This window comes from Vicugna pacos, chromosome 1 (assembly GCF_048564905.1).
Source record: "Vicugna pacos chromosome 1, VicPac4, whole genome shotgun sequence".
NCBI classification, from domain to species: domain Eukaryota; kingdom Metazoa; phylum Chordata; class Mammalia; order Artiodactyla; family Camelidae; genus Vicugna; species Vicugna pacos.
The window spans coordinates 11,500,390-11,526,514 of record NC_132987.1 but is presented as its reverse complement, the minus strand read 5'-3'; the positions used below and the strand labels follow the sequence as shown (position 1 = coordinate 11,526,514).

Here is a 26,125-nt window from a genome sequence, read left to right as displayed (position 1 = left end):
TCTTTGTCCCTTCTTTCCTTCCTTCCTTCCTCCCTTCCTTCCTTCCCTCCTTCCTTCCTCCTTTCCTTCTCTCCCTCCCTCCCTCCCCTTCCTCCATCCCCCTCGCCACCTCCCCAACCACCTGTGAAATGCCAGGCCCTCAAGGAGCTTAGATTCTAGTGTGGTGGTGTGAAGCCAGAAAACAAAAAAGTGAATAGATACATAAATGATACTTTCAGACAGTGAAAAAGACTAAATATGTGTGAACAAAAAATATTGCAAACCGTATCACTAAACAAAGAACTCTGGCCATCAATCCATCAGCTGCTACCGCCACCCCTGACAGTGAGCAGAAGAAAGGATGCAGACAAGCAGGCAGCCCCCATCAACGGTGTCCCCCCACCCAGGGAACTCAGGATGTGACAGAACAGGATACTGGCCCTAGACAGCTAGGTGCATATTAAAGGAATGATTTCAGTCAGCCCAGAACTTTGCATCTTCCCATGCATAGAAAAGTGCTTAATTCCTTAACTTGAGATGTCTGCTTTTCTTTAATTAACAATCATCTTTTGGTGTTCCAATTACCTGGTCTTTGTTGTAAAAACTCGTATATATCCTGGCTCCTCCCCTACCTCTTTCAAGCAGTCTCTCAGAGTGATCTGAGAGGCTGTCATCCGGGGCTGAGTCCTCAGAAAATCCATCGAATGAAACCTAACTCTCAACTTTTAGGTTGTGTATTTTATTTCAGTCGACACATGATATCAAACAGGCAGATAAAACATTAAAGAACAGGGCAGAGCAGATTTAAACAGGGCCTTGAGGGACCTGAAGGATGAGAAATCACCCACACCAGCCCAGCACCCTAGGATGAGCCTTTCAGAGAGAGATACGCGTGGGTGCCAAGCTTAGAAGTAGGAAGGAGGCCAGTATGTTGCGTCAGACAGCCCTTGTATGCCGCGGTCACGGGATGGGTTTTATTCTGAGTACCTGGGAAGCTACTGGGGGATTCGAAGCAGGGAGGGACAGAGTTTGATTTATACTCCTGGACACTTACTTAGCTGCCGTAGGGCAAGAGTAGAACAGGGTGGTGAGTTAGGGGACCCTTAAAAGCCCGGGTGAGAGGCGTTGAAGGATCTGACTGGACTGGTGTGGTGGAGATGGAGAGCCCAGGATGGAGTCGGGGTGCATTTGAACGCATAGCTGACAGGACACATGGTGGTGTTAGGTACTTAGATGAGTGGAGGCACGGGGCAGGTAGGTGGAGGAGAGGGAGGATGGTCCAGAAGATGGAGTTATGCCCGCCTCCAGCATAAAGGGGCTTTACTTCCTCTAAATGAGCACCAGCAAGGAACTAGTTAGAACCCAACAGCCACAACTGTGTGGTAGGGAGAAGGACCTAACCAACATGACCCGGTGCTCATTGTAATATAATTAGCATTGCGGTTTAGGGCACCCCCTCCATGGGTTTTTCTATGTGCATCATGGGTAAGGATGTGCACAAAAGGAGAGGAGCGTGACTCCAGGAGCAAGAGTCATCAGTCAATCAAGAGACTGCCTCTAAATGAGGGTGTAAGAGAAGAGGCAAAGACCACCACTTTTCCTCCCTTGCATCAGCCCGTCCCCTGTTCCTAGAGGGGGACTTTCCCTTCGCTAAATAAAACCTTTAAAATCTTTTGCTACACATTTGAATTCTTATCTTTTGGATATGACAAGAATTGGGGTCTTTTCCCTTCCCCTTTTGGGGTAACAGAGGCACCGAATGAGTGTGTGAAGGACGGGGGACTGCTGAAGACAAAACATCTGCCTCGTCTTTTAAGTTGCCTTTAGGACTAATTCTCAGACGAAAGAAGCAAATGCTGAGTGACTCAGCTGAGAGATCTTGACCCAGGATCCAAGAGACGCCATCCCGGGACATGGAGGAAACAAGGCAGAGCTATGTTTGAATGACCAATGTCGCAGTTTGCCTTTCGGGAGATGCAGTTATTAGAGCCTTGCCACTTAAAGCGTGGTCTGGGCAGCAGCACTGAATTACCTGGTCAGAAAAGCAGAGTCCTCTTCCCTGCTCCAGGCCCGCTGCTCTGTAACAAGATCCCCAGGGGATTGGTGCTCCCACTATGGCTGGAGATGCAGCGGCACAGAGAGGTTCTGGCTGGTTGGAGGGCACTCTTCAGTTTAAGAAATAAACAAAGGCCCTACGCTTATTTGGTATTAGCAACTTTAAAAAACAGAAATTGCTTTCACTGAAACAACGACAACAAAAACCATCAAAATAAAACATAAAACCAGCTCCTATAAACCTGCTTCCAAAGCATAGGGTGCTTGCTAGATTTCTTCCCCGTCACTGTGGTGATTGCACACATGAGAATGGAAATCTGCACAAATCTGGTTAGCCGACTTCAGGGCCTCGTGATCAGGAATACTGCTTTCCAGTAATATTTTAAAGGAAACATTACTTTCTTCAATTATAAATAGAGGTCACAGCAATTTCTGCACAGACCCCTAAATGTTTTATGATATTTTTAATGAAAAAAAGGCAAAGAAGCCAATGCTTCCATATATCATACACGCAAGAACAGCAAAACATTATAATAAAAATCTATGTACTCAACTACATTTTCAACCGGCAGTGAATCTACTGAGAATGGAACCATTTATATATAGCTCATTTTTTCCGCGAGTTCAGGGGAACTTCGCTGAAATGCACTTCCCTCAAAATCTGGGTTTCCTTCCTAGAGATGTCACCTAAAAACTGAATGCAAAAGCCATCTGTTTAAAAAACTAAATCAAGATGTTTTCTAGAACGGCGGTGCTGGTATCTCTGTATTGGCTTGCACAGAGGTTATTAATCAAAGTCTGGAGAGAATCAAAGTTCAAGTCAACAAGCATTTACTGAACACCTGTAACACTTAAGCATTTTTGAATAATGTGCATAGAGGGCTACTGAAAGTTGCTGATGGAGAAGTTTCCATGTTGACAAATTCAAAAACAAGAGCAGTGAACTTTCCTTAAAACTTAAAATGCTCCCAACTATGGAGATTTAGTCCCTCTTTGAAGGTTTAAATTTACTATGTCTTCTTTCCCCCTTCTTTTTCAATATCCGAATGCCTAAATGAGCCCTCCTCAAAAGATCTTTCCTGCCCACCCAATCGAACATGGGTTTTCCCTCTTGTTCTCCCATATAACCTAGTTCTTTCCTTTCGTGGCACTAGTACATGCTCTGATTTTCTGTGTCGCTTTATTTGCTTTCACTCTGTCTTCCCATCAGATCACTTTTCATGAGAACAGGAACTGGTCTGACTTGCTCTCCAATGATTATAAGCTATCTAGTGGTTCACGCTTTCAGGCAAACAATAAATATTTGTTGAATGAATACATAAAAGTCTTAACAAACTGTCAAAAGCTCTTCTCTGCTCTACTGATTACCACCTGCTCATTTCAGATGCCCTGATTAAAATTCATCTCTTTTTAAGTTTCTAATTCATCTGCCTATCCACTGGAAACACTATGTGTGCTAGGTAGAGTATATTTGTCTAGAAGAGAATAAACATATACTTTTGAGGGCTCTGATTCTAAATCTCAACTGTCCTAAACATCCAACAATCATGGAATATCAGAAACTTTTTATTATTTTATTGAATTTCCTGTTTCTCCCCATAAATCTACATGTGGAAGCCAGTTGTAAGTGACATGACTTTACTAAATCAAGGTTTTTCATCAGTTACTAAAACCTAAATAATCAAGTTCAATGTGTAAGTTATTAGTACCAAAATTCCCATTAAAGTCATTTGCCTGTTTACTATCCTATCCAAATGAATGGTAGATTTCAAAGAAGAAATTTAGAAAGATCGATCTATTTAGAACATACATAAGGAACACAGACACAAGGGACCCAGTGGAGTGGTTTCCAGTTTGTATAAGGATGACAGGATGGCTGCAGCTGGGCTGACCACAAACAGGAGGCAAATAAAACCCAGGAGCCACCAATAAGGAAACCCAATCAAGTGGGAAGAGAAGGCAAATCCCTCAGTTTAAATTTGTCTCTGGGTCAGAATTTCAAAGCTGCTTGTCAGTGAATATGCTTATCGTGTTCCCAGGGAACAGGAGAGAGAATTCGGGAGAAATATTTAGAAAAACTTCTGAAACAGTCAATTCTGCTTCCCAGGGGGGAACAACATCCGACACAGTCGATTGGAATCCCCAGATCTACTATACCTGCGAAGATTTTGAAGGACTCGAATGTGCATTCCATTCCCAGTATAGGATCAAATACCTATTAATTTGCTAAATGTACTTTTTCTTTATAAAAGTAATAAAGGTCATTAAGGAAAATTTGGGAAGTAGAGAAATAAAGGGCACCACTCACCATTGCTAATATCGCCAGAGGTCAAACATTAACTGATAATGGTAAAATGGGCAGAAAAACAGTTTGTCTTCTATTCATCAGTTTCATATACTTGCCTGACATGATTACTGGAAGGAGCTTCAAGTATTGATTTTAGGGAGGATGGAGAGGCGCCAAATGCATTCAAGATAAAAAAGCAAAGCTTAATTATAGTTATTTATATTCCCTAGCTTTTCACACATTTCATTGCTAAACAGTCAGAGGTCTGGGGGTGGGGGCTCTTTCATCTGGCTCAAGTCTCCGTTGTAGTGGACACTGTAATGGGCTTAGGTTCTGAACACCGGTCCCATTCCTCCCTGATTGAGCACTGGTTACGTAGTTTGGGAAATTCACGTCTACTAAAGGGGATGTAATTCTTGAGTATTCAAAAGTTATCCTTGGTACTGATTGGTTTAGGACTGCAATGTCTGACCAGTAAGATATGAGAAAATGTTTGGAATCAACTTTCTGGAAAGTTCTGGAGAAAAAGAGAAAAACTACAGGAAGCACATCTCTCAAACCACCATGTAAAGAAGCAAACTTACAACTCAATCAACATCATTCCTGGTAGGTGAGAGAGATGAAAACCCTAATCCTGGATGACCTGGTTGAATAGATGGAGCTACAAACATGAAGCCTGTAGTTGTAAGTGGAGTGGGTTAAAAGAGCTTGAATATTAGTGGGTGTCGGCTTGCCCTTTGCTACTTTTCATGCGATTACAAGAAAGAGATGAGCAGAGAGCAGTTCCTGGTTTGCCAGCAGAGGCAAGAGGGAACGGAGGTGTTCCGGCAGCTTGGTGCTGGCTGGGCTCACACGACTGGGAAGGGGATACACAGGTGGATGTCCCGGCACATCCTGACGTTTCACGTGGCCTCAGTAGAGCCACCCTTAATGTGAAAGACACATGGCAGAGTGAAGGAGAAAAAGGCACAAAGGAAGGAGAGGAAATGTGCCTGGCAAAGAACCTTCAATGTAGCTGGTAGCATGAGAAGGGACTGCACTCAGGGAGATGAGGAGCCTGCTATGATTTTGAGGAAATTATGCCGCCAAAGAAACCATACAGCAAGCCTACTTTAAATAAAGCCTGTGATGATTCAAGCACCCAAAGATGCCAACAGAAACTAGATTATAAAGCAAACATACCAACGTCAACCTCAGATAAAACGATGGAGGATAATGGGCAAGAAATGACTTGTCAATGGATGGAGCCAGAAGCCGCAGAAGACAGTAGGCAAGACAGACAAGAGAGTTTTACCCAGAGAGCAGTAACAGACTAATCAAGGATGAGCCCCCTGCCAGCCCTCCCTCACCAGTCAAAGTGTACACCCAGTGCCTGGGCAGAAGAGTTCCATTACTGCTATGGACCAGGACCAATTCTTCCTTTGTTTAAAAGGCAGTCTTCAAATGCAGTTACACGGTCCTTGACTTACCGTTGTGTTTGTATGAATGTGTTTTGTTTTCAGGGATAGTGGGTACAGATAACTTGTCTTTTTTACATAGATGCCCAGGCCAGGAGTCAATTCCAGACCTACTGGAAACGACCGAGCATCAGCAGAGATCCTAGATTTGGGCTTGAAGCAGTAACTGGATGGGTACTTCTGGCCTCTTCCCTGGGGAAAAGGGAGAGTGTTCTATAAGTTCTAGAGGGTACAGAGACTTAGCTCTTCACGAAATTCACTCGCTCCTCCTCGGTAGCTGCATGGACCATGACTGGTTAGCTGAAATACATTTCCTATCCACAGTTGCCATTTAACTAAGATCTTACTGATAGAACATGAGTAAAGCGGTATGAGTAGTTGGTGGGGACCTTCAAGAGCCAGACTATACCTCTCTCATGCTCTCATTTCTCCTGCTGTAAGCTTGACAATGGACACACTGGAGCTTGCAGGTTAAAGCTAGCTTTACCCTTCACCATGCGTTCTGCATGCAAGAACGCCCTGGGTCAGAGGTTCTCAAGCTTCCTCAGTTTGTGGCACCGTCCTGTCTGAGTAATCTTTTCACAGTGCCCCACGGCCAAAAGAAACATGTAATGATTCTATTTCAAGGTAGTTAGGTTCAAATAACTTACATATGAATACCCTACTAGTAGTCTAGTAGTCACTTGAAAAAATAATACCTATAAAGTCAAGAGAGAAATATTAATATTCTTACATAACCATAATTGCTTACTAATGAGACTTGAGCATCTGTTGAGCTTTGTACAACTTCTCAAATACCACCAACCTTATTTCCTATGCAATGTTGATTTTGGCACAATACTTGCTATTAAAAATCACAAGTTCTGAAAAACCAGCCTCAAAAAGACATGGTGTCATCAAGAGAAATGTAGTTGCAAGATCTGAGATTGAAAGTGATCCTATCTTATTTGCATTTTGGTAACTTTGTTGCAACAATTAGCATTATCCTAAATATTATATTAACTAAACTCTTGGATGGACTTCAAAGAAAAATAAGACACTGTCATGTTGAATTAGAACAAGGCATGGGTTTCCCTGGCTCACTGCTGCCTTGCTTAGGATGAACCAAACTGTACAAGGAGGAACACAGAAGACTGTGACCAGTACTCTTTGGATATAACCCTCCAAAGAACACAATGAACCCCCAAATGGCCTCCAAATACCTCTACTGCTATTACCCCAGTCCTTTATCAAATTGTAGTGGGGAAGAACAAACCTGACTCCATATTAGATCTGTTCCTTTGGTTCTAACCCTGTGCTCTGTTTCCTGTGCTTAGTCATGCTGGTTCTGCACCCTTTGTAAAAGAATGTTGCCTAGAGCCTGAAATACACAGGACAGCCTATTCTCAAGGCTCTGACCTTTAAGGGTAGAACACTTTCTCATTGATACAGAGATAAAAAGTTGCAGAATGGAAAATAACATTTGTCTTGTTGGAGGTTTACAGGAACATCATGACCTGACCTATGTAGACAGCTGCAAGAACAAAGGATTCCAACACCAAAAAGTTTGCAACAACCAGCCACACCCCCTCCCCTTTTTAGTATAAGAAGAGCCTGAATTCCGACTTGGGGAAGATGGTTCTTTAGGACATTAGTCCCCCATCTTCTCCGTCTGCTGGCTTTCTGAATAAAGTTGTTATTCCTTGCCCCAACATCTCATCTCCCGATTTACTGACCTGTCATGTGGTGAGCAGAACAAGTTTGGACTCAGTGACAAAATGATAATTCTGGAATGTTCAACAGATAAATCTTGAAGAATGAATAGGAATTGAACAAATATAAATTACTTTGAATAGATTATTTATTAATTCAGAAAGTACTTACTGAGCACTTACTATGTATACATTACTGATGGATATTAAAATAAATATAACATACACAGTACCACTACACATGGAACATATTCTTTGCAAACTATTTTTAGGAAAAACAAATCTACATTCCTTATTCCTTTAACAGACTGAATTCTAATACCTCACTAAGCCCACCATCCAGTGTTTTCAGCTTCACCCTCTGAGAAAAAAACATTAGATAGGTGTGCTCAGTCATTTTTTTCATGGACACTATTCATTGTCCATCTTTACTGGGTAGTTTACACACCAACTAGTTGTGCTATGTCTTAAAGTTGAGTCAAAGGAGCTATTCTTTAAAAAAAACAGAAAACAAATATGAAGCTAGGGCTTCTGAGAGTTAAAAAGGAGGGGAGTCAGGTCTTTCCTGCTTCCCTGACTTACTCCTGGGAGTTTTAACCCCTCTTTTGCCCCCTGTTGTCCCCGAGCTGAAATCATCAGCTGTAATCCAATGTGTCATGCCTGAAAGTTCTCCCTTCCGCACTGGGGCAACTCTGCCCTGTCCTTTAAGACCTAAGTCAAATATTACCTTTCAGCTTAGCCTTCCACACTGCCTCCCAGAAGAAACCATCCTTTCCTTCTTTGAGCTCTTCCAGCACTTCATACACAAGCACGTGAATTTATATATACATACTTCTGTTTTTGTAGTTTTCAAATTACAGAATCATTTTTGGTTGATGTGTTTATTTGGATTAAGGGTTGGTCAACTATTTTTGTAAAGTGTGTCTAATAATCAAAGTTTTAGGCTTTGTGGCCCATAGGGTCTCTGTTACAAATACTACAAATACTTAATTCTGCCTTTGCCACAGGAAAGTAGCCAGAGACAATATGCAAACAATGGGTGTGGCTACGTTTACATAAAACTTCTGCAGTAGGCCAGATTTGGTCACAGGGAAAAAGCTTGATGATCTCTGATCCAAGTCACCAAGACAGGAAGCCCTATATCCATGACAGGATACTTGCTTATGAAGTATCCTGTCATGTGTCTTCCTGGGATATGCTCCCTGGTCATTGCCTCAAATACTGTGGAGATCCCTGGACAATAGTATTCACTTTTAACTGAAACATTTTGGCAAAGACTTCACTTAACAATACATCACTCACATCCAATACGATGTGAGTAAACCGCATGTTCAAAACGTCATACTCAACTGGGCACACAGATGTGTTTTCTTTGGCCTATAATGTTGAGCCATACAAAGTCTTACATTTCAATTGGTTGTTAATCTTTTAAAACAGAGATCTAAAAAATTTTAAGAGACCGTGTTTCCTATTTTGCCCGACAAACTGGAAGACGTGGCCCTACTCCATCTACCTTCCTTTATGGTGACGGTGCGCTGGATGTGAGTAGCTGTCTTGAGGAGTAAGTAATCTCCAGTTTTCCATAGTCACCACTACTCTCTATCAATCATCAGCATTGAGTCCAGGTGTTGTTACCATTTGTCATCTTACATCTGCCTGGCCTTTTTCTTTACATTACTTGTCTGGTTCCAGTTATCATTTGAGTTTGCAACTCTTAACACAGGTATTAAGAATTTCTGGGTGATTTGAGACCACAAGGTTTCATTTTTCTGGCACCCATCATGTTTTATTCCTTTCCTGTACATCCAAGGTAGGCAAACCAATTTCTGTCATGAATCAATTTTATAACTGCATGCCTTGAAATCAGGAGGGAGGGACCTGAAATTCTCCACTTTGTACTAATGGAATCATCACTTCTTCTTTCCCCCAGCCCTGGTTCTGCCTTCCGTCTCACAGCTTATCTCATCTAATTTATCTACTTAGATGCTTCATTTTAAAAATGCAAATGCTCATTTACTTTTCAAGGCACCAGCTAATAAGCATCTTCAGCGCTAGTAGAGAGTCCATCTGACTGTTACAGTAGCCACTTGCTGTACCTGAGTGAATATGCAGGTCCCCAGATAATAAGTCCCTTCCTGTGGCAGAAGCACACATGTCCTTGTGAAGGCTGTCTCACTTATGGAGTTGGGCTGCGTTATACCTGTTTGTCTGGCCTGCCTTTTGTCCTACAGCCATTGTGATACAGATGGATTGGGTCAGTGCGTCTAGCTCAGCTAAGACCAGTAATAGCAGCCAATGTTTACTATGCATTGTCTGTACCCAAGGCTATCCTAACATCTCTTACATATATTATTTTCTTTAATCTCTACAACACACTCATGGAGTATATACTATTACTATGTTCATTTTATAGTTGAGAAAACTGTGATACAATTAGGTAGTTTGCCAAAGTCAGATGGAGGATAATGAATTTGAACCCAGGAAATAGGATTTCAAAGTGTATTCTCCTAACCACTGACCCCTACAGACCTCTACCTCACTCTTGGTAGATGACCATACAGCAGAACCAAGCCTCTTGTCCAAACAAGTTCAAACTCAAGGTATTGCTAGAAGTCTACTATTTCAGCTATCATACTGAAATTGAACTGTAATAACACTGCATTCCAGAAATGGCCATATTCTTGTTTAGTAATAAAAAATGCAGATTTATTATTCGTTGGCTTAAAGAACCTGGGATATTGGTAAAAATTTGAATGGAAACTTAAAAAAAATTGCATTATAGTTTTTCAGCCTACCCTGGGAATGACACTGTTCACGTTTGATATTCTCTGGATGCTCTATTTGCTGAAATTTTCATTTTTTTATAACCAAAGTGGGCATTTGGTTACAGCTGCTTTAAAATTTTTCTGAGATAAAGATTAAAGTTGTACCTTAAAACAGGGAACTCTGGGATCTCCATTTCCCATCTGTCTGTGTTATAATGGACTCAAAATGACTTTCTGGGGAGGATCTTGGGTTGCCTGGGACTTGTCCTATGACTCATTGCTAAGCAAAACCAGGCACCCTTCTACTGAAGCATAGCTCATTCTTAAGGACCCCAACTTCCACAGGAGGGTATTAACTATACCCCAAGCTTAGCTGAAAAAGCACATGGCTTAGCACTTCCTGATAAAACAGAGCAGCTGTCCTTCGGCACTTCTCCAGCAATATAGCCTTAAACTCATTACTGATCCAGCAATATCTTTTTAAAACTTGGCTGAGAGAAGATGTATTTATGGAGGGTCTCCCCAAAGCTCTGTCTATTCCTCATTACCAGTAAAAAAAAAAAAGTAGGTTCTTTCCTATTTTGACATTCAGAAAAAATACACAGAATGTACATTAAAAAATTCAAGTTCAAGGACCACACAGAAGCCAGGTAAGAAAAAGATAGTCTACATTCTACCCTGGGGCTGATGGCAGACCATCAGAAAGTGACAACCGACCACGTAGAAACACTCTCTTCTTTCAGAGTTGATTTTCAGTTAATTTTGTAACAGCAGACACCCTGGTCCATCTTGAGGGGCAGCACAGGAAAGGGCTGATGAAGGTTATCACTGTATTTCTGAAGAGGATGTTGTCAATGACCTTAGACGGTGTCTTTCTGGAAAGACTTATTGGAGACATTACTCTTTGTTTTCAATACCAGGCAGGATGGGGCTTCTCTAAGCAACCGGCTTCATTTCACTGATGAACTCCATGAATCATGTTTGCCTCCTCTCTTGGCTGCTGGAAAGCTCAGCATCAAATGTGTGGTCCTTCTCTTCAGAGGAGGTCGGACCTCACTGATGTGCTGGTCCTATTCCTGACCCTATCATAATCTTCCATGACCATTTGTTCGTTCCTTCATCTATTTATTCTATTCTCTCTTTTCATACTGAGCAGATTTTAGTAACACATATTTAGTGAGATTTTTTGACAAAGAAGTGTAGAAGTAGGCAGTTATTTTCTTTGTTTTTTTCCCCCCAGTGATTGGTTCCACTGATGATCCAGTTGCTATAACTAAAATCCTGAAAGTCATCCTTGACTCTTCCTTCCCCCTCATGCCTACACTTGATTCTGCTTCAGACTCATCCACTGATAACTCTATGACACTACCTCAGTCAAGGCCAACAGCATCTCTCTTCTGGGCCACAGCGGTAACTGAACTGGTTTCACCCCCTCATGTCTACTCTATTCCCTCATCCAACCTATTCTCTGAGCTTCAGCCATGATGGGAACCCTAGCTGGGCTTCCCTTTGGCCTTAGGATATGGTCCCACGTCCCTAAAAGACTTTTCAAGTCCCTAGAAAATGTGGAATGAGCACTTTTTGATCTAACCCATGGAACATCTCCCATTTTCTCAAAATACAGTCTTCCCTCACTCCTTCTTTCTGACATTTGCATGTGCTCTTTCCTCTGCTTAGAACACTCTTATTCTACACTCCTGGCTCACTTTTATTCACTTCTCAATTTAAAAGTTCCATTTTTTTTGAGCAGGCTTTCCTGGGATCCTATATAGGGTCCCACATTCCTGTTACATGCCCCCAGAAGCAGTTACTATTTGGGAAGTATGGCTTATTGTATTTGATCAGAGTTACTGATTAGATCGTCTGTTTTCCCTGCTATACAGCAGGACAGGGATGCATTTTTGTTCACTGCTTCAGCCCTAGTGCCTGGAACATTACAGAAATGTAATAAACATCAATTGAATGGCTGAATGAGATAAATCACCATCACATAATCACTCATAAAGCACCAGAAATTGGGAATGGCTGATGTAAGATTCGTGGCTAGTATATCTTTAGTGGAGCCACGCATTGAATGAAACAATCTGCAAAGTGGCTCTTATTTTTATGTAAAAAACTTCATTACATTTGCTTACTCTTTTTCTGCCTTCTAATATTTTCCCGCACAAAATAGAGGAGAATTTGTGCAAGCACATCATCCCTGAGTTGATTCCTTATTCAGCTGCCATCAATTACCCAGGTAATGCAGCAATAAAAGACACAGTTAATCTTCCGCTTGTCAAGGGATACTCTGACAGTTAGAGACAGGCTTTGTTTGTCTGTATGAGAGAAAACAGAGAGGAGTGATAATTACCAGGTAATCTGAGATTTCACGTACTTGCCAAAATCACCAGTCACCTCCCACCTCCCTTGCACAGGCAACGCAGTGCAACCTATGGGTGTTGTCAATGGTCTACCTTTTTGGCGACAAGAAGTCGTGCTGTTACCTCTTCTACACATACTACAAGACAAGACAATATCACAGACTTCTATTCCTGGGATGAAAGTGTGCAAGCTAACCTAGACCTAGGATGGACCAGTAGATACTTGGCTTCACTTCCTTTGTTTCCTGCACTCTTGACTTCTGCTTATTCATACATTCTAATAAAAACCGTTCCCATTTAATACATATGAGGATCATACTTTACTTTCATAAAGTAAAATAATTATTCTTACTTCTGTTAAAACAAACATTTTAACTCAGAGATGCCTATAGAGCATTTCTAAACCAGTTAAAAGAGTTACGGTTAAGTCTTGAACAAGGCAGGGGCTAAGGGCACTGACTCCATGCAGTTGAAAATTCTCGTATAATTTATAGTCAGCCCTCCGTATGCCAGATTTCTCCATATCTGTGGTTCAGCATTCACAGATTCAACCAACTGTGGGCCACACAGGACTGTAGTATTTACTATTGAAAAAATTCCACGTATAACTAGACCTACAAATTCCAAATCTGTATTGCTCAAAGGTCCACCGTACTTGCAAATGGAGTGGAGACCTCTGGGCGGCTGCAGTACTCGATTTCTCAGACCCAGATGCATCTCAGGCCCTGGGTTCCATGAGATGCTCTGTGCTCTTCTATACTGACTTCTGTTACCTGCAACCAAGGGACTCTGAACAAGTAGAGCAAGTCAACACCATCAGGTATCAAACACACGGGTGGTCTGAGGTCCAGGCTGTTACAGGGAAAGTAAAGAGAACCTTTCTTGCAATAATCCCTGGAGGAGAGAATCTTGTCTCTCCTTGAAGAGAAATGAAAACTGTTCCAAAACGAGAAACTGAAAAATATGAGCATCATTAGAAATGCTGCCTGCTTCTGCAGAGAGGTGCAGCTCAATTAAGTAATCATCTTTTGTACATACACATGCAGACACACTCACCAAGGTATTCTCTGTCCCTTTCTAACTACTGAATTTTATAGACTTACAATGCTATCAACAGTAAAGCACACAGTACGTACTACTAAAATATAAAAACAAACAAAATACTGCCAATTAAATAGTGGCACAAGGCTTAACTTACCACTTGTTTTTTTATTTTGTACTTCTTGAAAAAGCTTCTTTTAGATTTAGGTAGACACATATTTAGCACTTATAATTTTTATGCATAAAAAGGGAAATGTGAGCTAAATACATTGATTAAGGTATTCCTAAAACATCTTTACATTCAGAGTTCAACCAATCTCTCACACTTTTGGGGTTAGTTCACAAGCTTCTTCATACATAAAGTCTGGGAATGGTACGGAAAATTTCCAGAAGGACAGAAGAGACCTTTCTATCCTGAAAGATCCCCTGCCTAATTTTTTGGCCGGGGTTCTACTTTTGATTCAAGATCCGTTCCTAAACCCATTGTCTACATCCCTGCTGGGTGGCAAGACTGTCTTTGAAACCCTGGATCATTCTCTAGCTGAGAAGTTTCCAAAGACTTGAAACTAGCACTTGGTGGAGATTCAGGATTTGATGACACTAATACATTGGAGAATTAACTGGCAGCTCCATTATTCGCAGAAAGTTGTACAGAAAAGAATAAAATGCAAGTTATTCTCTTTCTATTAATAAGGCAATTATCTTTTTTTCTTAGGCCTTGTCTTTGGAAGAAGACTTTATTCTTCAAATAAGAAAATAAATAAGCCAAAAATATTCCCACTGCACACTTATTGTTAAATTAAGAAAGGCTTGGTCTTACGGTTGTGAAAATAAACAGGATATGAAAATTTAGATTTTTAGGAAATTTACAGTAGTGCTGAAATATACCGTATCCAATGGTAATTTAATTTCCTTATCAGTCTTTCCCAAGAGAAACTGGGAACAGAATGTGCCCAAGTCCAAGAAGAAATCCTAAAGAGATGTAGAAAAGAAGCTAATTGCTAAATGTAATCCTTGGTACCAGACCAGGCCAGTTCATATACTACAAATACAAACGGGCAAAAAGCAAGGGAATTCTTGGTGAGTAATAGGAACAAGAAGAAAAAGATCCGAACAAAAATAAACCAAATGGCATATCACTTTATGATGTGATGTGTTTTAAAATAGATGGCAGGTCAGGACAAAACCACATGAAAAAAAAAATGGCCTTGAGTGATGATGAATGTTTACGTGAAACAGCACAAAAAATAGATATGTGCTAGATAAAAGGGAAAATACCCCAATCACGATTCAAAAAAAATTGGAGGATGTATCTAAGAAAGAACACAGAGGACTTTACAGTTCTTGTAAATTTTATACCATTAGGCTGACATGATTCTGCATAAAAATATAGTATATTGAATATTAATTTCCTATATATCAGGGTTAGAGGAGCCATTATTCTTTATAAGAAAATATTATTTTTAATACCTCCATAATATAGTTAGGAAAATTAGTATATAAGGAAGTAGCAAGGAAACGTCTGTTTTTAATTTTTATATCAAATTTTAAATGAAGGTTCGAGTTATAAGGCTTGGAGAAATTTTTTTAGTCCTGGAGCCTAACAGTTCCAGGGGATTATATTTTTAAATAGGATGCTGAGGTTGAGAAACTATAAATATCTTTAAAATGCTTTCAGGCCAATATGTCTTCTACATCAGTGCTTCTCAAGTTTTGCAGTGCATAAAAATCATCTGAGGATCATGTAAACGAGGAGTCTGACTCAGTAGGTGGAAACCCAGGCCCAAGATTCTGCCTTTTAACGAGCTTCTACGTGCTGCTGAGGCTGCAGTATGTGGACCATGATTTGAGCAGCAAGGCTCACCTTGTGGCCTCTGTTTCTTGTGGGATCTTTCACCAGTGATACATGGACTGAAAGAATGGTCAAATTCTAGTTCAGAACCATGTCTGGTCTCAATGATGAATTCTGGTTTAGGGTCACCTATATCCAAATAACTGTTCACGTCTGTAAGAGCCTGATCTCTCTTTGATTTAAAGGCATTATCATAATGAAAAAACTGAACAGCTGTCTAATATCTGTGTAGTTGTAGGTTAGGTTATAAATGAAAATACAGACTCGTACCCCGTAGGAGTTTATAAAGCAGAAACATTGGTGTTGGTGTGACAGTGACATTCTAAAGAACAGCAAGAAAGCAGATGCATATCTTCAAGCAACATTGACATCAAAGGTTGAACTTGTTTTCAAAGTAAAAGAAAAATACATTTAAAATTTGGTGGAAATTAAGATGATTTAGCTTAGTAACTTTAAATTGTAATATGTTATAGAGCTGTCAGTTTCCTTTTGGGCAATTCCTATGAAAGGGCATTATGTGTCAGAAATGATGAAAAAATCAGTTTTCCAGGCCGCAGGGGAGAGAGCACTTCTCTGATCACAACAACAAATAGGGCTGCCTGCGTCAAGAGCACTCAGACTGATAGTGATGGATGGCGGTCAGGGAGATGCGTTGAAATCTACAAGGAGATACCATCTCACACCTGTTCAGATGGCAATTATCAAAAAAATGAAAGTGTTGTCAAGGATGTGGAGTAAAGGGAACTCTTGTACACTTTTGGTGGGGAGGTAAGCTGGCATAGGCTTTATGGAAAACAGTGCAAAGGCTCCTCAAAAAAAAACTGGGGGGAGGGTATAGCTCAATGGGAGAGCGTGTGCTTAGCATACATGAGGTCCTGGGTTCAATTCCCAGTACCTCCATTAGAACAAACAAACAAAAAATTTAATTACCCCCCCCAAATCTAAAAATGGAACTACCATATGATATGATCCACCAATCCTTCGTTTGAGTATACGTTAAAGGAGATGAAATCCGTTCCTTGAATAGGTATCTGCACTCTCTCTTCATTGGCATTATTCACAATATTTAAGCTATGGAAACAACTTCAGTGTCCATTGATGGATGAATAGGTAAAGAAATCACAGTATATACACACAATAACATTTATTCCATCATTATTCAGCCTTAGAAAAGGAGATTCTGCCATTTGCAACATCACGGATAAACCTAGAGGACGTTATGTTAAGTAAAATAAGCCACACACAGAAAGACAAATACTGGCTGGTATTACTTACATGTGGAATCTAAAAATGTAGACCACACAGAGGCAGAGAGTAGAATGGTGATTACCACGGGTGGGAAGAGGGGGCAAATGAAGAGATATTGGTCAAGGCTACAAAGTTATAGTTCTGTAGGATGAATGAGACCTAACATGTAACATGATGATTACAGTTAATAATACTGTATTGAATACTGGAAATTTGATAAGGATAGATTTCAGGTCTCTCAGCACACATACGCACAGCTGTGTGAGGAGATGAGGACATTAATTAGCTCGACTGTAATAATCATTTCATTATGTATGTGTATATCAAAGAGTCATGCTGTACATCTTAAATATACACAATTTTTATTTTAAAAAGGTGGCAGAGAACTGAAGAAGAGCTGTTGGTAATTAACAACTAAAATTAAATACAGTTTTGACTCTCAAATATAATTGAAGCGCTTCCTAAAATTACACAGCTTACTTTTTCTCCAAAAGCTTTATAAAATTATGTCTCAGTAAATGAAATCAAAACAGTATTAGGATTGATTACTTGCATCTGAGAAAACAAGATGGATTTGTTAGGAATTCTAGACTTCCTTGCTGCCCGGGCCGTACAAGTATTTAACTGGTATGAAAATAATCCTGCCAAGCTTTAGGAAGACTCAAGAGGCTGGAAAAAGCCAAGATGTTAGAAATACCTCCCCATTCCCACTGTTCTCCTTTTTGTCAAACTCATAAAAATGTACATAATCTGCACACATTTGTGAAGTGCACTGTATTTATGTCCGAGTAAACTTGAACGTGGAGCTGTCTGTGTCCTTCCCACAATGCCGTCCATTGTTTCCCTGAGAAGTAAGGATGAGATATTTTGATACCTGGGGCGATGCTGAGATTATTCAATTTGAGTTGGGGAATTAGGAACAGATTCTTCCTACTAATGCTTGATCAGTTTAAACTGTTACAATACACAAAATACTCCTTCTTCCTGAGATTTTTGAAGTTGAATAACTTTTAAAATAAGAAAAGCCCCAAATTATTTCTCTTCCAGAATAACACATAATTACAGCCTTCTGAGGCAGCAGCTACATGATTAAGCCAATTTATTGGATTATGTTTCCTTTATACCATGTCGACCGGCACTTCATTCTCTTGTTAGAAGAAGTCTTAATATTTAAAACAAAATTTGCTCTAAATGAAGCAACGGGTTCTTTCAGAACGTTTCGAAAAGGTAGCTATAGTATAGAGAATCATAATATCTGAATTTGAGTCTTTGGTTCTCCTACTTACTAACTCTGTGATTTCAAGCATCTCAGAGGTTGAGTTTCTTCTGTTGGAAAGCTTTTTAGAGACATGAAGCAAGGATTAGATAAGGTAACCCAGATGAATGCCCTTGGAAAACTCTAGCATGCCGCGTGGGTTTTATGTTATTTTAGGTAGCAGCAGCAGCAACTATAGAAACAACCTTAGAGTAAGACATGTTGACATATATTTAGCCTCGACATGCTAAGCTGTCAATTTATGAGAATAGTCATCCCAATTTTAGGGGGTTGTTTCTGGGACCGCTCCTGGCATGAATTTCTGAATCACTCAGGTGACAGACACACTATCAGACAGGACTTAATGCCCAGAATTGTTAACCAGCTATTGGAGACCTGAAAAGACAAAAAGGGAACACAGGTATCCGAAGGCAGTGAATTACAGGAAGCAGCTCTTACTCACAGGCCGGGAAACAGAGACAAGGTGGGAACCGTCACAGCTTAAGGCTCAAAGAGGGACCAGGCCTCTGAGAAGACTCCCCCTGGCAGGTGCTGGTGGCGCTGAAACTGGTCCTGGGCGTGTTGGAAAAACTACAACCTGGAATCAGTGTCAGCCACTGTCACCGCCTGGGCGAAGATGTACGGATGAGGTGGTGCTCCCACGGAAGGGAAGCAAACTGCTGCTCCTTCCTCGTCCTCCCTCCCAGACACCCTCTAGCATCTTTTTTTGGAGGCAAACCAGGATCCAGCTGGATGGGAGGCCATGTGACCGCACAGTCCCAGGGCAGCATTGCAAAGCAGAAAAGGATGGACTTGACCCTGAGAAACAATATTGTAATAAACAGCCCGTCCAGCTTTCAAACACATGTTGCTTTTCAGGAGAGTGTTTTAAAAGACATCTTAATTTTAGAATTTTTGTACTTGGCATCCATTCACTGGCTCACCACAGTTCCTGCCATGCACCATTATCACACTTGAGCTGGAGTCCCCAGATCATAATTCCAAATACTGCTGATTCTTCTAAAGATGCTGTGGAACATATTTCAAATACTGTATTCTCCCCAGGAAATCAAGCCAAGAATCACACAAACCCATCCTGTATCAGCTGTTGCAACTCAACGAATACAGTTTAGGTTAACATCTTCAATCAAATCAATACTCAACAGAAATGTCAGCAGCCTTATGATATTACTAATATACTCATCTATACTTTTACATAATATAAATTACTGTACTATTTCAATAATATCACAATATTGTTAGGTTACAATACCTATCAGTTGAATGCTTATCATTCGGCAAACACTGAAGTAAGTGATTAACATATGTTATATCATTGTTAATTTACTATCTTCTAGAGCTATTATCACCCTCATTTTACAGAAGAAATGCCAACTTCAAAAGGTTAAGCATAATAACCAAGATTCTACCATTGGTGTGTCAACGCAGGGCTAGAATTTGGTCTGGATGACTCCAAAGCCCAAGATCTCTGCTCTGAATCTCTCTGCTTCCATATGAATTTTGTAGGGAGGTAGACCCCTTGGAAATCGGCAGAGAATATTTGCATAAGTAAGAAGATATAGAAATGCTGATGACCTAGTAAGACTAATAGTTACTAAGTAAGTAACTATTACTTAGAGTAATTTTTAAGTGACAGCAGTTTTAGCAAAGTAAGTTTAAAATGTGCTTAACTGTACAAAAAAAAATTAAGACAATTCATACATGGCTTTAATTTTAAAACCTTATACAACCTGAACATTGTAAAAACTACAGAGAAGAAAAAAATGGCTTCAGAATTGTTTAAATGAATGTCACAAAATCTCTATACAGAACAATCTTGTAGCAGAAACTGGCATCCATTCATCAAAATCCATTCTCTCCCTCTTGCTTCCTGGGCACTGAATTAGGTTACATTACCCAGGCACCTTTGCAGTTAGGTGTGGCCACATGACCAAGTTCTAGCCAATAGGACTGCAAGTGGAAGGGCTGTGTGGCACCCTCTGATCTGCCCTGTGACACTTCCCACCATCACGCTTGCATCTCTTCCTCTATCTCTTGGTGATTGCAGATGACATTGGGACTCTAGGAAAGGGAAGAAACTCAAATCAGAGGATGCATCATGGTGATCCCCATGCCAATTCTGGGCTTTTCCATATGTGAGAAATAAACTTCTGCTATGACTGAACTGTTTCATGTTTGAGTGTATATGTTTCCACTGCTTAATTTATTCTTAACAAATATACACATGATTTTTAATAATTACATTAATAACTGTACTAAAATAATGCTAACAGCTAATATTTATTAAGGTCTTCCTGAGGTGTTAGGAACCGATCTCAGCATGTCATCTGTATTTATTTGTAAAAGACAGTGCCAGGCCTTTACTTGGAACCTCCCCATACCTCATACATGGCATGAAAGGGCCTAGTTAGATGTTCTTCCAGTTCAGATTAGACTAGAAAAAGAAAACAAGAAAAAAGATGTATCCACAAAGAAGATGACTACTAGAAGCAAGAACTGGCAGGTGATAATTGATGGCAAAGGATGAGGCAAAGGAACACACAAATCAGGTTAAAAAAAAATGCAATCTGGGGCTGTCTGGTGTAGGGCCACACCCCCACTAACCCTTAAAGCCTTTGAGGAAATCACAGTGTAATTGCTCCTTTCAATAGCTGATGTTTACGGTGATGACTAAGTTTATCGAAAAGTTAAGTCACATTCCCTAAGTTCTATTTAAGAAAGCAGAAGAGGGTTATAGTATGCCTATGAATATTTTCCAACTGGCATGGTCCACCTTGGGAAAAAAAAAAATCTTGCTACCTAAGGGATGTGCTCTGTTAGCAGGAAAACGTCCTTATATGGAACAGCGGATTTCTACATGGTGGTACATTACTATGTATTTGTCCTTCAGAGAAACCATCCTTTGAAACATCACAACTATAAATCCCGTAGGAATCTCAGATGGGGTTTAGATCTGATAAAATGCAGACCATCATGAATAGTCTCTCCTTTTTAATGCATGCCCAGTTCTTGGGAACCAACCTGTTCCGACGTGGGTCACAAGGACTCACTCTCACACGTTGTTGGTTATCTTTCCACTGCTGTCATCCTGGAGCGCATACTGTGAACTGTGTAGCTGAGCGGTGAGGCCTTCCTGCTGGGATTAGTAATAGCTGTACGACCACGTATTACTGTGCAATTGACCTGGGGGTTACATTTACATTACATTGGATTCCTCCACCTGGGCAATGCATGCGTTAATTTTCCTCTTCTGTTAAAACTCACAGTGCATGGAAAAGAAGGTATCTATTCATAATACTGATTAGGCAGTGGGTATGAATTGCTTCATAACAGCAACGCTTGTACCATCCAACGTACATTCATGATTTAGGCCTATGGGAAAAAAGAGACTGACAAGTAAAAATGCCGGGAAACGATCCCAACTGCAAAGCAGAGAACAGAAGCTGCTTTCCCCACCTACGAGGGAGATTTCTGGAGAGTGCAGATTTGGCAATCATCTTCTTCCAAATGCAGGGCGGTCTATAAACAGCTGAATCCATTATTCACAAGATAAAGGCCAAGGAAGGCACCAAGACCATTATATCAGAAGCAGTGCAGTCTTACTTGGCAAAACATATGACTGATATCCTTTATGGCACCATGAATCTTATTGTTTTGTTTTGTTTTTTTGCACATGTATACACTAAACAGCTGTCATTTCTTTTTATACCTGTTATGAATTTTTAAAAAGTGCTATCAAAGCACTTGTTTTACTATCTTTTTATTGTCTTTTTCTCTTTTTTTTTCTTTTACAGTAGGTCTCAGAGAAGCCTGGGTGCACATCCTAAAGCTCATTAGGTAGGGGAGGAATAATGTCCAGCTGCACACAGATTCTCTGTGGGGACTCAGGATACTTGTACGTGGTGCAGACTGTGGGGAACCAAAATAAAAATCTCTAGCACTAAAAAGAATATAATTATAAATATATTCTACATTTCGAGGTAAAATGCTCAAATTAGAATGACTTTTTCTTTACAAGAATTTTCAATATATTTCAAGTTTTTGTTAAACTATACCTACTTACAAGAAAATTGCACAAATTCTAAGTGCAATTTTTACCAAACACACAAGTGATGAGCATTCAGATTAAAAAACAGCACATGACCAGCAAATAGAAGCTCCCTCACAGTCTTTCTCTCCATCCCCCCAGGGAAGTTACTCCGGGGACTTCTAGTATTGGAGATTAACTTTGCATCTGTGTACCTACACACTGGAATCCAACAGCACATACTACAACAGATGTAAGATTCATCCATATCGCTGCATGCACTTGTTCTCCGTTCATTCCCGTTGATGTATGACACCCCACTGTTGTGTCTCCACTCCAGTAGTGATGGGTCTTTGGGTATTTTCCAGTTGTGAGCTATTGGGAATAATATTAGTATCGGCTTCTTACACATGTTTCTGTGAACATATGCTAGTGCTTTTTATGAGGTTTACACCAAGGCACAGAATCAACAGGTGAAAAGTTATGTGCATGTTCAGGTTGAGCAGACACTTAACGGTCTTCAAAAGTGGTTGCCCCAATTTATACCCCTACCTGTCCTCTGAGTGTTCACCCTTTAACTGAATTATTTGAAAGAGATGAAAATCAAAAGAAGAGACCCAGGCTTTCACCTAACAGAACAGCCAAAATATAAACATATGAAAGCACCCGGGGTGGAAGAAGATATGGAGAAGGAGGGAACCCCCCCCCATACACTACTGGTGGGAATGTATGTTGGTGAAATCTTTTTGAGAGGCTGTTTGCAATTTACTTTGAGAATTTAAAATGCATGTACACTTTGACAGAGCAATCCTACTGCAAAGTATCCCACGGAAAGAGTCGAAAAGGTATGCCAAGAATATGCCAGATTGAGTATCACAGAAAAATATAAAATAAAAATAAAGGTTTATCAATAAAAGACTGGTTAAATACACTTTGAAATAACCACACACAGTAGTACAATGCCTTTATGAAAATGGAAACTAGCTTATATGTAGCAATGTGGAAAGGTCTCCAAGATAAATATTCAAATGACCTAAGTAATTTGCAAAACAGCATATATAATCTACGAGACATGTATATGATATTATATATATATATATATGGTTTTTATAATTTCTAAGGATATGTTTACATTCTAGATGAGAAAAAATTTTCCATTACACACACTTTTATGGAAAATGACAGGCAGTGAAGGCTGGGGATAACAAGGGAAGACGGTTTTCATCTTTCATTGTGCATGTTTTTAACTTTTTTCTTTCTCAAGTGCGTGTTCTGCTTTTAATGTTGGTTCCCAGGAAGCTTATAGAGTTCCCACAGGCACATTTACAGGACTGATCATTGAACATCTTTCCTGAGACCAAAACTGCCATGAAGGGAAGCTTCTGGCCAGCAAAGACCCCCATGACCTTTTGGTTAAACTTGACCTCCGCTGACCCACAGACCTAAGACCTACTGTAATAATAAACTCCCTGAATGACATGGAATTCTAGAGATGAGCTTCTGCCAAACAAAGCCAATGAGCACCTCCAACTACCTCTGAAATGTGTCCTACGTGAGGCATGTTAACTGTATTTCTGACTTTCTGATCCCACCACATAATCAGTGCTTCAGTTCTGGGTGCAGTGGTAGGAGCCAGTGGGAGTCTGTGATTGGTGAATGACACTCAGTCTCAACCCGAAGGTAATGATTCTATTTCTTCCACTTCCCAGCCTGTGAGAGATGGCTTACATCTTGGCATATAATGACCTGCATGTTGTCCTCTCCAACGCATCCTGAGTGGTGACCAGAATCTCTTTGTTTAATCAGAACAGTAATCACAGGATGAGAATTTCTATGGAACCCTTCAAATCCATCTCAACAATTTAACTTTGCTCTAAACTTATCTGGTACTGCAGTTGGACTAGAAAGACAATAGTAAAGAACAGAGTCACCTTTCACTGCCGGATCATATGTGTTTCATACCACTCCTTCTGTCCAGTAGAAACATATAAAAGAAAATAAAACAATTTGGTTGCTCAAACTACTGGCAGATACATGTATTCTTAAGAATCAGATGTCTGACTACCCTCCAGGCTTTATTATTTTGAGTTTAAGTTTTCTCTGCTTTTCCTAAATCATCTATTTTCAAACATTAAAAAAATAAAAATCTAAGAACACCCCACCCTTCGGCTAAATCTTGTATGCAGATCACTCTTCCCCCTGATCTTTGCAAGGCTGGCTCCTTCTTGCTAACTGGATCACAGCTTAAATGGCACCTAGACTAGTTCCTCCAGTCAAGCACTGTCACATGTCAATTCTCTGTATATTACTTATCATCATTTTTTTGCTTTTTTTGCAGGGGGAGGTAATTAAGTTCATTTATTTATTTTTATTATTATTTTCTTCAGTGGAGGTTCTGGGGTTGAATCCAGCACCTTGTGCATGCTAAGCATGGCCCCCTACCACTGAGTTATACCCTCCCCCACCATCATTTACTTTCTTTACTTGCTACTTATTCAACTATTGCTGGTTTATTTCCCATTCCTTAGAATGTAAAAACAGAAATGTTGCCTGTTTTGATTGTCAGTATATTCTCTGGCATATGGCAGGTATTTGGTACGTGTTTGATGGAAGAATGAGTGAATGAAAGAACACTTTCTGTCATTTCTCACCCCTTAGCAGGGGTAGCTGGATGTTTTGTGGGTGAAAAAGGCAAAGCAGAAATTCCTGTAGGAAAAAGGCCAATGAAACCGAGAAATGATATTTTAAACTGCATACAGACTGGGGACTAAGGAGCCAAAGCGGTCCATAAGGCAAAGAGTTTCTTGGTAGCCTCTGATGTCTTCTCACACCTTTTCTGCACGTCAGAGTCAGGGGACTACGCTTACAAACAGAGGAAAGTCCATGTTGGGTAGATGTATGACAAGCTCTCTAGAACTTCTTCTGAGATGCACGGGGTTCAAATCTGTCCCTGAGAACTGAGCCCTGGAGAACTGAAATAAAGACAGCAAAGGCCAAAATGCAGTAGAGAATGCAGATGGCCTTCTGCAGACTGACTTACACTAATAAAATCTTTACACAAATGTTTAGGCATCATCTACTGCATAATGAAAGCTTTAAAAATAATCTGAAAATACTCATGAGAAAGTTAAAGGAAAATTGACAGTAATGGAAAAATGTTAATAGTATAATAATATCTAAGAAGATATAATTTGATTCAATGATACATACGCATCTTAATCTTGGTATTTTTCAGATGAACTTTTCCCCCACTAAATTTTTCTTTTCTTTACAAGACATAAATGAATGCTTCACTCAGCTCATTCATATTCTGTTATATTAACATTTTTTTCTTTGAAAGCTTGTCCTGGCAATCCAGCCCTCACCTTTACCCAATGCTACATGAGAAACCTACTGTCTGCAGTAGGTCGATGTCTCCCCTGAAAGAAACAAGGCTAGACAGGCAACTTTGACCTTGGCCAAGGGTGTGGAAAAGGTCACCAGGGTAAGGAAAGTTTTCCTTAGAGTTTCTGACAGCTGAACTGCCGAGGAGTGTGAGGAGTGCCCATGTGCTCTGCTACCATCTTTCTTTTTGTGTCCATTCATGATGTCAAGCTAATCACGGCACCTCCAAAGAGTCATTCTTGCATGCCTCCTCTGGGCTAGACACACAGCCAAGCACAGAGGTCCCAGCAGTGAATGGACCTCAGCCTCTGCTTACATAGGGCTGACATTCTAGCCACGCAAGGTAGGAACACCCCAGGGTGGTAGCATCGGAAATATCTTAGGGGAAAACATTTTTTTCTTTAATTCCTCGAACAATAAACCTAATAAAATGAAGAGGATTTATAATTTAAGTTGGGTGCAGGGGTAGGGTGCTGGTGTTGAGGAGGAGGATAAAAATGTAAAAAGGAGGCATTCACAGAGTCATGAAAAATTAGATTTATCCAGACTAACACCACCAACCACTGTAATAATAAATGTATGCTAAATGCGCAGCCCAGTGGTCAGCAAATGGTTTCTGTCAGGAACAAGACAGTAAATATTTTCAGCTTCGTGGGCCAGATAGTCTCTGCTGTAACTTTTCCATGTGGCACCAAATCAG

General features: G+C 40.3%; 1 protein-coding gene across 6 annotated transcripts in view; it reads right to left on the bottom strand.

Moving 5' to 3' along the window:
* Positions 1–26,125, bottom strand: part of RARB (retinoic acid receptor beta) — a 699,713-nt gene that overhangs the window by 424,228 nt on the left and 249,360 nt on the right. Inside the window, exons 1-3 of one of the 6 annotated variants that reach the window (XM_072950849.1) lie at positions 13,253–13,380; positions 12,370–12,552; positions 7,494–7,566 (exon numbers count right to left, since the gene is read on the bottom strand). The exons of 4 other annotated variants lie outside the window; for them this stretch is intronic. The gene's annotated coding sequence lies outside the window, so the exon portion shown is untranslated. Of the gene's footprint in view, positions 1–7,493; positions 7,567–12,369; positions 12,553–13,252; positions 13,381–26,125 lie in introns of those variants that run through there. One more of the 6 variants, XM_072950689.1, reaches the window with a different exon arrangement.